Here is a 13,173-nt window from a genome sequence, read left to right as displayed (position 1 = left end):
CCGCTCACAGCTAGCACAGTTCCTTGGTCTTTCGAGTTTCCGCTGGAATGGTGTGATGATTCTATTAAATACCTTGGTATCCACATTCATCTTGACACCGCATTGGTTATTCGTCTCAACTATGGCTCCGCTATTGACGCATTGGAATCGTAGGTTGCCCGATGGTTACACTTGCCCCTGTCCATGGCAGGCGGAATTGCAATCATTAAAATGATAGTTTGACCCTGGTTCTTGTATTATTTTAATAATATCCCTATTCCTCTAACTAAAGTCTTTTTCACGCAACTCCGCTCTATTTTGATTCGCTTGATCTGGGGGGACAAGACACCCCGAGTCAGTTGGAAGGTCTTGACTTTGCCCCCTCAAAGGGAGGGCTAGGTGTTCCAGATTTGTACTTGTATTATTTAGTCGCGCAGTGCTGCTATACATACGCCTGGTTCCATCTGGACGCACGCATCCCGTATTTGAGACCGGAGGCAGATCTGGTCCTCCCGAGAAGGCTTCTTACAGTTCTTCCCACCGGCTTCCCTCAAGACCCCCGGGACATCCAAACAGTTTCCACCACCTGCTGGGCTTTGATCAGATTGCGTAGCCTTTGGGGTATGGATCTTTTATATTCCCCTGCCTTGCCCTTGCCCAACTCCACCCTTTTTCCTATTACTGGTGAGACTTTGGTTGATCGCACGCTGGCGAAGTTCAGCATATGTACACTCGGAGACTTGTTCCCGGACGGGCATGTATTATCCTTGGCGGAGGAGGCTCGGTTTAGCGACCGCTCCTTTATGGACACTTTAATTCTCACCCGACTGTGCTCTGCCTTCAGGGCTGAATTTCCTTCCTTTCCTTTGGCTCCGGCCATAACCCCTCCCCTCACCTTATTGATTCAGAGCCCAGATAGTGCACACTTGATTTCCAAATTGTATAAACAGTGCGGTACGCTCAACCCAATAGATGACACACGGCTTAGGGCTGCTTGGGAGGGAGACCTGGGTGGACCTATCACTGAACACCAGTGGGCATATTGCTGTAGGAACACGACCAACGGCTCTTTGAATAGTCGTCATAAGTTGCTTCATTTTAAATTTCTTCGCTGGATGTATTTCACCCCGGCCCACGCACACAGAATTGACAATTCCAGGCCTCACCACTGTCAGAAATGTTTGGCCCCCTTTGCCGACTTTGCACATTTAACCTGGACTTGCCCTAAAATAAACCAGTATTGGCTAGATATCCACCTCCTCCTCGGCTTAGTACAGCACGAGGTAACGACGGAGAGTGCGTGGCCTCCTTCATCCTGAGCCGTTGCCAGGTGAGGTGAGGCTCTAAATCCCAAAAATTAGGGAGATGTTATATCATTTTTAAGAATGCTTGTAGTCTATCACCAGAAAAAACAGGGGTGGCTGGGCCCAATGGGAAGGAGGGTAGGCAGGGCCACACTAATATGAAATAGAAATAATTGCCTATGCCTCCAAACTAGTTAAAGTACACACTAGTTTAAGTACAAGTAAACCATAATTTATTAGTTTACCCAAAACAGTTTATGTTTTCAATTTATATTCAATTTACAAACACAAAGGAGAAATTCAGAAAACACAGACCTAAGACCACTATCAACTTCATGTCTTAGCCATACACAATTTCACAAACACTTTATACATATATACAGTGAACCAAACATATAATTGACATTTACAAAAAAGTGACTTTTTACCAAAGAACAAATATCACTGTAAATAAATTCTAACAGATGGACACAAATAACCTTGTACATTTGTGAATGAAGAAAAACTTCTTGCAAACATTTACTAAAACACGGGGAGAGGAGAGAACAAAGTGTTTTCAAAAATAATTCTACTCCCACGACCTGAACAGGATATAATCAATTGAATTTCAGGAATATTGCCCATTTCTGCGTCAATAACAATGGCCAACCGGCCAAGAGAGAAGGGGGGTGCCGACGCGTTTCGAAGCCTGATTAGTGACTTGCAGGATTCTCGTCAGGGCAGTGTGAGTCTAGTCCATGGGAACTATTTAAAATAAAGAACAAAGCAAAGTGTTTATTACAAAAGGGGTCCTCGAGCCACTACTCTTAGGCCAACGCGAGTGCCGGAATAAAGCATACCTTGTGTTTATCCTGCCCACGGTCAGTCCTGTTTATGTAGAAATGTCGTCTAGGCTTTGAGGTTTGCACTGCAACAGAGCAATGAGTATATTAAGTCCTGTGTAGATACACGGAAGGGCCTCCTTTGGGCATGAATGTCGAACTACTGTTTGTTTACCTGTGTTAATCTTGGGGTCTTTGCAACTCTGGGCGATATCTTAGCCCACTTGGGGTTATATTCATGCTTTCTGAAACAAGTAGACAGAGCGCGTTTTAATAAACAGCTTGCTTGATGACACACTCGTGCACCAACATTGGAATATACCATAACTAGGTTCACTTACTTGTCCTTCGTGTTTGTAAATTGAATATAAATTGAAAACATAAACTGTTTTGGGTAAACTAATAAATTATGGTTTACTTGTACTTAAACTAGTGTGTACTGTAGTCTATCACAGCACAAGTAAGTGTTGCAGTAGTGAGTGCTAGGTCCTGACGAAAGCCGACAGAGGCTGAAACATGTTGACCACTGAACATCTTTGGTAAATAGCATATATTTTCTCGCTATTATCACTCTGCTTTTAATAATACCAACTTGATGGGCAAACCCAATACAGTTTTCTTATCGCCATCAAGATAGGTATTTTTAATCACTTGGATCACCTTTCCTCCTATCTTTTTGTTTTCACAATTTTCTTGAGCACTGCAACTAAGTACTATCAGCCTTAAACTCAGTCATCCTCTATGGTTGAAGGTTCAACCTGTGGGTCCACAGCTAGCCTCAAGATCTCTCTGAGGAAGGGCTGTCTTGGACACCATATTACGAATACAAAATCCCAGATGACGAAGTTCCACTATTGAGTGGGCTGATGGGTACTTTTTCAATGGATTCTGACTTTTGGAACTACATCTACATCTATCTATCTCCTGTGCCTTTTTCCTCTCAACTGTAGTAACCTCTTGGTTCTATCTATGCATGCAGAATACTACAAGGGTTCAGCATGAGATTTGAAGAAGACAAAGACCTGTGGCATCTCTCTTGTGTTTAACTGTATAGTTGGGGGACAAGATACCATTTGGTCTATAAACCACTCCTCCCCTGGGCCCCCCCCCCTTATCCTTCTTTGTTTTTGTAGATATCCACTCCACCTTGGCTGATATGTTGTCCATGCTCCTCCTTCCTTTACCTGAGATCGCCCTATTGGGTTATGTAATGTACTTCCCTATGAAGGTTCGTAGGCTTGCTGCGTTGGGCTTCCTTTTGGCAAAACGAGCGATTGCATTACTGTGGGGTAGTAGACGTGCTCCTACTCTTCGCTTTTGGTTAAATAGCCTTGCGTTCTGCAATGTGAACTGCAAGGAATTTAGCACTTTACTCCCTGATTCTTCCAGACCAATTGACATTTGGGGCCCATATAGGGACTACATATCCCGGCGCCAATTAGCGCATGATTCTCCGGCTCAGTCCGGCATTACCCCAACCAGAGTGGGATAGCTCTCTTCGGACTTAGGAGAAGAGTAGCGGGGATACGATTATACCACATTTAGTTCACTTATTGTTTTTGTTCCTAACTGTGTAAATTGATTTCAGATATGTCACATGTTTGATTTGTTGATTATGTATATTATATTGGTCGCATGTTCATTATGTGTATTATATTGGTCGCAGTCGGTGCTTATGTATCGCATCGCCTTGTTTTTTTTCTTCATTGTGGATATTATGATTGGTATTCATGTTTCAATTGAACTGTTTTTTTTTCCCAGCCTCATTATAATAGTCATTCTATGTCATCATATTGCAGTTTCATTGCTGATATTTCTTTCTTTGTCTTTATGTAAAAATGGAAAATAAAGTAAAAAAAAAAAAGGGTGTCCATGTGAAAAGACCCGCTGGCCCAGAGCTCACTAGGAGGCAATACCTCCTCTTAGGGGCAAAGGGTTACCTCCAAAAAACTAGCGCTCGCATGACGGTCAGAGTCTCAGCAATGGAGGGTGTACAGAAAGAGCTTAAGGGTCCAATAGTACAGAAAGAGGGTGTGTCAAAGTCATAAACTTAAATAAAATAATTAAATAAACTAAAATAAATAATCCATACTAATATAAGGAAGAGAGAGCCCAAACCTTTGAGGCAGGTAATCTCAGGAACCACAGCACCAATCACAAAACCCAATACAGCGTTGGAAAGGGCAGTTGCAGCAGAAGGACATAGGCTATGCAGACATCCACCATATACATTTAAAAGGTAAAAGAACTGTGCCAGCAAAGTAGTCTCTTGTGGGCATGTCTGCGTTGTACTGTGGGCGTGTGCTGGGGGCGTGACAAACGCTGGGGGCGTGTGGTACGTTGCGCCCTTCATGCCATGTCTCATATCGTGTGCTAATCCTACCCTGCTCCCTTTAAATACCCCTGCACCCCATAATCATAACTCACCCTTACTCCTTAAAATACCCCAACACTCTTAAACACTAACCCATCTTAACCCTATAAATATACGCTGTACCCCAAAACCCAAACCTACCCCTGAACCCTAAAATACCCCTGTACCCCAAAACCCAAACTTAGCCCTGAACGCTAAAAATACCCCTGTACCCCAAAACTCAAACCTAGCCCTGAACCCTAAAAATACCACTGTACCCCAAAGCCCAAACCTATCCCTAAACCCTAAAACTACCCCTGTACCCCATAACCCAAAACTATATCTGAACCCTTAAAATACCCAAACACCCCAAAACATACACCACAGTACCCCAAAACATATACCCCTATACCCATACTTACCCTATCCAAACATTAAAAAATAAACATGCTTTTACCATTCATGCATTTACAACGAATTTCGTTGTAAATGTATGCGTGATGAAAGCATATAAAATGCGTTATAATGGCATTGCGGATTTATGGTACTTTCGTAATGAAAGTATGCGGAGTGATGGTATGCCGAAAGAAAGTTGCGGAATGATGGGTGTTTACCCTCCCCCGGTAAGTACATTGGTGGCACGGTGGCCCACATCTCCAGCAACATACTCATATTTTTTCACCACCGATTTGAAAAATGCACGATTATCCGCACCCGCACTTTAACTGCGATTAATCATGAATGATGAAAAGTATTTCGTTTTAAGCTAGATTTATTTTTTATGTATTAGGCATAGTGACCCTGTATTTTTAAACTGTATAAATATTTTTTAGAGGAAAGATTTCGCCAGCATTCTGTATTTAATGTGTATCTTAAATCGATCTTAACTTAGTATAGTATTATTTATGTCTAGAACAGGGATAAAATGCTTTTATGACAATGCTGTCGAATAAAGTATTGAAACTTGAAAACTTGAAAAGTGCACAGGTCTCTCTCATTGATGGCCAGCACCGACATACACTTTTAGACACACCTCCCACCACAAGTTCTAGAATTGCGAACTTTAGAGCTGGGGAGCTACGTTCGAATATCGGCATCAGCTCAACATCCTGTGATTCCAAGCAAATCACTTTGTCTCCCCGTGCCTACCACAAATGAATGTGTTCTTCTGGAATGTAAATTGTGCTCATGCCATGTTGTCGAGTTCACGCTATATAATATCGCAAGGAAAAATAAAGTAGGGAAATTCGAGTTCACACACCACTGAACGCGCACTCTTAAGTGCATCAGGAGTGCACTGTGAATCGGAGCGTTTCACAGGCCTGTCACAGATAAGAAATGCTATCAAAACGAAATCCTACAAAACAATATACTACTGGCCGGCAGCAATTTATACCCGGACAACGTCGGGACGGGCTGCTAGTAATTAATAAATAAATAAATAATTTTCTCTTCTGGTCATCTCTTGAAATCCCACTCAAGCCGGTCCATAGCTCTGACCTGCAGTGGCCGCGGCTGATTCTGTGTGTATCTCCACTCCTGATAACGTGGACTTGAAAGAACTCATAAGGGACTGACTCAGACTGAGGTGCTAGCTCTGAGTCCTCTGCCATTTTAGAGTAGCTAGACTACCTACTGGAAGTCCTTTAGGTCCAGCTCAGGATGGTGTGTGTCCCCTCTCCTACTGATGATATGTACGTGACACAATTTATTAGTGTTCTGCCGTATTACAGGGGTTTTACTGCCCTTTGGTGGACCTTCAGGTACGCCTCATGAGCTGGAAGTTTTGTTGTAGAGCTCTTCATACCTCTACAAAGGGCAAGGGCCCCAACAAGAAATCTGGATCTTTGGTTCCTGAGGGCCTGAGACCACTTGTTTCCTGAACTGAGTAAACTGACACTCCAGGGAAAACCAGAGTGTCAGGGAAAGATTTCTTTTCATGCAAAACAGTAACTAAATTTCGCTGTGCTGCGTTGTGCAAGGGGGGGGGACAGTGAAAAGTCAAATCAACCATGGTGTATAGGTGAGTGTGTGCTGTCTAGCAAACAATTCGACTTGGAGCATACAATGCTAGAGTACATTTCTATGCTTAGGCAAACTCATAAGGATCACACACATGCAGTTTGACACACCTGTAATGTTGGTTTCTTTTTTAGGAGAAATTTCTTTTTGCTAACCCCTTCGCTGCGGGGCCTTTCCACCTCCCCGAGCTAAGCCTTTTTTTTAGCTATTTGGGGTAACTAAGCGCTTAGGCCCCTGTAACTTTTTGACCCAATAAGGTCTCCACGCCAAATTTGCACCTTTTCTTCCAACATGATGAGGATTTTAAAGGTCATAAGCTGTGGAATCAGCACCCATCTACAAAGTACAATTGCAAATAATGTCCTTTAGAACAATGGTAAGCATCCGTATCAAATGAACAGGTCCGAGCTTGGCAATCGTAAATTTTCAATCCTTTATTTTGATTTCACAGTAGAAAAATGATCCAATTCACAATGGATTTTCTTTTTTTCTTTTTTTCTAGCCAACGCGTTTCGTCTCTACAACTGAGACTTCTTCAGGGCTAAAAAAACATATAAAAAGTTTTTTTATAAAAACACTCATATATACACTTACATATTATTTACAGCAAAGATTTACAAACATCTATATACAAAAAGATTTTCATGGAGACAAGAAGAAATAGTCCAAGTTATTTACAACTGTGAGGCGGGTTATGCTACTTGCTTTTTATGAAAAAGGGAAAAGCTCCACTTGTATCTTTGACACTGATATGTTAGAACTTTAAGACATGGGACATTTTCTGCACAAAATTACCATGTCATTTAGAATATTCAACAAAAGATATATTCCACAAAAAATATTGGTTTCTCTACGAATAAACTTTTTGTTAGTGCTAATCATTAGGTCTTGTATTTTCAGCACATCAGAGTTTTTCTGCACACAGCTTATCCTTTAGTTTTTACAAAATGAGTATAAGAGAAGATATTACACTCAGTTGTGATTAAAACACCATATCTAATTTTGAATAAACCGATCATACCTCAAACATCTGTCTTATGGTATGCAGTATGAGCTGGCGAGTTCTTAATATGCTTGAAAAACTTGTGAGAGATCTAGAATGTACACATAGATTATATTAAAAAATCTACTCATAAGATGTTTAGAAATTGCAGAGAACAAAAACAAGGACAGTCCATTAACTAGCCCATAGCATGAAAAACAATATTCTGTCAAACTGCATGGCTATATCAACAAATATAAGATTGCCAAGTATTCTATGGTTATCAAGAACTGCAAGTAATTTCCATCACAATAAATCATCCCGAATATCTTGGGAAAAACATTTGAAATGTTTCTAAAAAAACCTCAACATGAAGTAAATCAGACTTCTGTTATTACAAATCAAAACAAATATAAAAATTAATAATGTATTCTGACAAACAGAAATGCTGTTACAATTAGAATTACTAATACAGTCATTCAGAGGTATATATTGCGATAAAATGAGTACCTGTCATGTCCTACGAGTATTCAGAAATGACTGTTTAAAAGAGAGAAAAAAGAAAAAAATCTATCAGAAAACAATATATTCAGGAAATATATCTTGTAAACTTTACGTATGAAGCAATTTGATTTGAAAACCGTTTTTGCTGAAGTTAATGTAATACAAAAATAAGGAATGTAATAGTTCAAAACAGCAAGGTTGTTATAAAGTCTCCCATTGTATATTGGGAACCCAGAAATCAGGAAACGATTTGACACCGTTTAAGCACTGCCACACGCGGTTTATTGTGACCCAACAATAACATAAGACATTTAAATCACTGGAATATATTGTTTATAACGTTGGTTTTTGACATCTAATATTTTAGTGAACTTGTATATTAGGTATAGATTAGATATAATCTCAATCCTTAAATGTATGAACTTAAATAATATATAAGGAAGGGATCCGTAAACGAATAAGACTAAGTAAGTTGTATGATGTATTGATAAAGAACGGCACCCGATGGAGTCTTAGTTTCATGGGCCAAAAGGACGCCAATCGGAATAAGCCGATCCCAAACAATTAAAAGTTCTCAGACATCTTGAAATGTCTTTTGACTTGACCTAACCTTCCATAAAAGTAAACAAAAACGAGAAAAACGTGTCTGAAGTATCATTCCCATAAAAAATAACTAGTGCAAAGCGAGTGATAGATAAAATGAAGAAAACTGTCGACTGCATAACGCAGCATATCTAGCAGCGAAACTTACCTTGGAAACGGCATTGTGACCCGCTGAAACGAACGGCACGGATTCAAAAGTAGCGAATGAGGAGTTTGAAGGAAAACTGGCTTATATAGGGGAATGATTGAATAATTAATAACACGTGTGAAATAAAGATTTAAAACTCGATAAAGCGGAAGTAAATATCGAAGTAAATAAGGAAGCGAAAATGGCGGCCATCTTATAATGCCGGCAATACATATCCTGTACACATCTTCCTCGATCATTATAAGCGCAAAAAATGTATATATAGAAAATAAGCAAAATGAGGCAAGCCTATTGAGGTATAGTATTAGTACCAGAATACATGATTTTAAGTAGGGTTTGTAATTATCAATAGGGTCTCAAGAAAAGACCTGTATTCATCATGTAATTAAAAGGAAAACAATATATACACAAAACAGGAAAAACCGCGGTTAGATGAGAATTGGAAAGCAAAAGATTATAGAAAATGAAAATTGAGCAAGAAAAGAACGTATGTTAGGCCCTCAATGTTCAAAAATGGGAACTACCTAATTAATGGTCTTAGATGGACTAATGCGGCGGCCATCTTAGAATGTATAATAACGAGTGGCATATTTCCTAATTTATTGTATAAACAGACCATAGCGAATAAAAGTGTTTGGTGTATGTTATGAACGGAGACCCAAATGTTTCAAAAGAATAATATTTAATCAAAACATTATGGGTATCATGACCAGTAAACATGTAAGGAGAATCTTCAAAAGAAGAAATATAGAAAACCCTTCAAATATTACTGATTAGACCATAAAAGGCCAAAGTAATGAATAATAAAAAATAATAAAAGGAATTGTAAAGAAAGGAAGAGAAGGAACCCTAAAGTGAATAGTGCCTCCATGTTCTGTATTTAAAATGAAAAAAGTAGTAAGAGAGTTACTAAGGATGCTTATTAGTACTGGAATGTGCTTTTATGGTGTTTTTTAATCACCGAATAAAGATTCTTTGAATTGAATTGAATTGAATCATTATAGCAGAAAGAACAACTTTGTAAAGCATTACATTTTACAGAAAAAATGAAGATCAGCATTAGAATATCATAAAAAATGATGAAATTCATTATTTTGATTTATTCCATATTGAACACATCTCAGACGGCAAATCCATGTAGATTCTAATTGTCTCAAATCATGTTCTTTATTGCCGCCTCTTGGATTGGTCTGTAGATGGTCAATTGCATGGAATTTGACTAACCTCTCATTAGGATGTTCAGTACAGATGTGGTTAGCCATTGGATATTTTAAATCACCATTTTTTATAGCTCTTACATGTTCCTGTATACGTGTTTTCAGGCAACGAATACTGCTTCCAACATAGGTCTTATTGCATGAACATTGAATTAGATATATGGTGAAAGTGGTGTTACAATTGATGAATTCTCTGATCTCAAATTTTTTTGAACCATTGTATGAGAACTCAGTGATTTTGTTTACACCAAATTGGCAAATGCAGCACCCCCCACAGACGAAAAAACCTTTAGGTTTTTCAGGGAACCAAAGTTTTTTGTTAGGGGTCGACCTAACATAGCTTGGACATAGTTTGTCTTTTAGGGTTTGTCCTCTTTTGTATACCAGTCTTGGTCTGTCCGAAACTATATCTTTGGGGATGCTTTCTGATTTGAGAAGGTGCCAATTCTTACGTAGTATATTGAATACATGGCTGCTGTAAGAATTGTATTTAGTGACGAAAGGTACATAAGCTAGTTGTTTTTGCTTAGTCTTTTTTGATTTGGAAGAGCTCAGAATGTTGGTTCTATCTAGAGTGCGAGCCCGCATCTCTGCTTTATTTAGACAGTTAGTGTCATAGCCCCTTCTCCTGAAATTTTGTTTAATCTGTGATATGTTCCGGAAAAAAATCACAGTCTCTGCTGCAATTACGTCTTGCACGTACCATTTCCCCATAGGGAATAGCCTTGATGGTAGATTGGGGATGTGCACTAGTGGCATGCAATACACTGTTGCATGCTGTAGGTTTCTTAAACACATCACTATGGATTCTCCCTTCATGAACATATAGTTTTAGATCAAGAAAATCAATTTCAGTGGCCGAAAATTTGATTGTCAATTTAACATTGAAAGAGTTGTCATTCAGATAGTCAAAATAGGACATTAGATCATCCACTGGGCCATTCCATACTAGAATGATATCGTCTATGTATCGAGCATAGAATATCATCTGGTCACACCAATTATTTGCTTGTGGGTTTTAATGATAATAGAGAACAGATGTTTGATTACTTATTCAGTAGTACCACGAAGAACAGGCCGTTAGCACAGGAAAATACGTTAGGTCCCAATGAGGGCCTCAAATCCAAATTTATGCGCTTGGAGAAACTCAAGAAGTCTGAGTTAGGAAAATGGTGGGATGGGGCAACCCTGAAAAAATATATTGAGAACAAACGTATCCCTCGTGGATTTAGGATTATGATTTTTCCAAGCTTTGAGGACTTGGATAGGGACTTACTAACTGATTGGGAGGAGGGTCTGCACACCGCCTCTTATAAAATGATGGGCATTTTGATTACTAACGCTGAAAGAAAAGTAGCTAAAATCAGAGAAGAGATCTTGAAGTTGGAGAAAGAAATTAATGAATCTAGCCTTAAGGATGTAATACAGAAGAACAATGAAATTCTTAAGAAAGAGCTGAATAATTATCAACTGTATTTGAAAGAAAAAAAACAAAGAAAGATACGCAGAGATGATGGTGATTACAAAAAAGGCCGCATCTTTACGTTTTCTCGTAAATATGACGATGTGATCAGTGAAGCACCGGAGAAAACTGATAAAAGTAACACTAGTGTCTCCTCCAGCAATACCTCTCTATCTTCCCTAGAAAGTGATCCTGGTGAAGGTACCAGCACCATGGCCATAGATAATACCTCGTCTGATTTTTTACGAGAGGTACAAAGATTCCGCCTAGGCAATCGGAAGAAAAATCCAAACCAAGAACAAGGCGGGGTGGCACAAAATACAAGGGCAGGTACAAGACCAAGGGAACAGAACACAACCCAAAAGAAATAGATGGATTGGGTACTTTGTCTGAAGTCTAATCTAATGATAATTCCGTTGTAAATGACATTAGTGTTTTTAATCTATCAACCAAAGTGTTAACTGACAATGAACGCAATGTTTTGTGCAAGGGATTGAATTTTTGTCCAACAGAGAAATGTAACTTTGATGATATTCATGTTGATCTTTTCAAATTCACAAGAAAACTAAAAATAAAAAAACATTTTGCTGAGCATCCTCCTTTGCCTCCTGTGTCCAAATCTTCTACCATAGATGTACCTAGTATTAATGATATTCATCATTCTCACATGCTAGCGACCCTCTATGATGAGGAAGAAATCGGAAATGTTTTTGAATTTTCCAATCTATTAGGCTTCTATGAGGATTGTAGTACTTATAGTGGTTTACGCATTGCATCCAAATTCATACCTCCACAAACGAGGGACTCTGTTATTGATGAGTTTTTTAACAGAGTTAGTTTGGATTTGTACAAACTGGAGGACGACCATCTTAGAACACATAAATGTAAACATCATACAAATATATCTAGAAGTGATTGGACTTTGCTTATGGCTCTCAAGAATGATGAGAATCTAGTAATAAGAGAGGCTGATAAGGGAGGGAGTGTTGTTCTAATGAACAAAAGTGACTATCTAGACGTGATAAATAGACAACTTTCCGACCCCAATTGTTATGGTAAACTTGGTCAAAATCCTACATCCAAAATAGAAACCCTGATTAATGCCAAACTTTATGAATGGCATGAATCTTGTTTGCTATCTGACCATGAATATCGATACCTACAAGCTCATCAATCCAGATTCCCTTGTTTGTACATCTTACCGAAAATTCATAAAGGGGGAACCTTTCCCCCCGGAAGACCTATCATTTCCGGTAATGGTGGACCAACAGAACACCTTTCGGAATTTGTTGATACCTTCATTAAACCCTTTGTACAAAATCTTCCATCATATTTGCGAGATAGTGGCGATCTTCTTTGTAAATTAGAAGATTTTGCTTGGCAGGATTCTCAGTTACTTTTTGTCACCATGGACGTGGAAAGTTTGTACACATGTATTGAGTTAAAACAAGGAATACGTGCACTGAAATACTTTCTATTTCAACGTGACTGCAATAGAATGGAACATACCTTTATGCTGTTGGAAATGACAGAACTGATCCTTATGAATAATGCCTTTCAGAAGAGGGGCACTGCGATGGGCTCAAGATTTGCTCCATCGTATGCCAACCTCTTTATGGGGCTTTTTGAGGTAGAGCATGTCTGGGGCCCACAAGCAAAAAATTGGTGTGACCAGATGATATTCTATGCTCGATACATAGACAATATCATTCTAATATGGAATGGCCCAGTGGATGATCTAATGTCCTATTTTGACTATCTGAATGTCAACTCTTTCA

The sequence above is a fragment of the Lissotriton vulgaris genome, chromosome 1_2 (assembly GCF_964263255.1).
Source record: "Lissotriton vulgaris chromosome 1_2, aLisVul1.2, whole genome shotgun sequence".
In the NCBI taxonomy this organism is placed as follows: Eukaryota; Metazoa; Chordata; class Amphibia; order Caudata; family Salamandridae; genus Lissotriton; species Lissotriton vulgaris.
Note: the sequence above shows the minus strand (reverse complement) of the source record.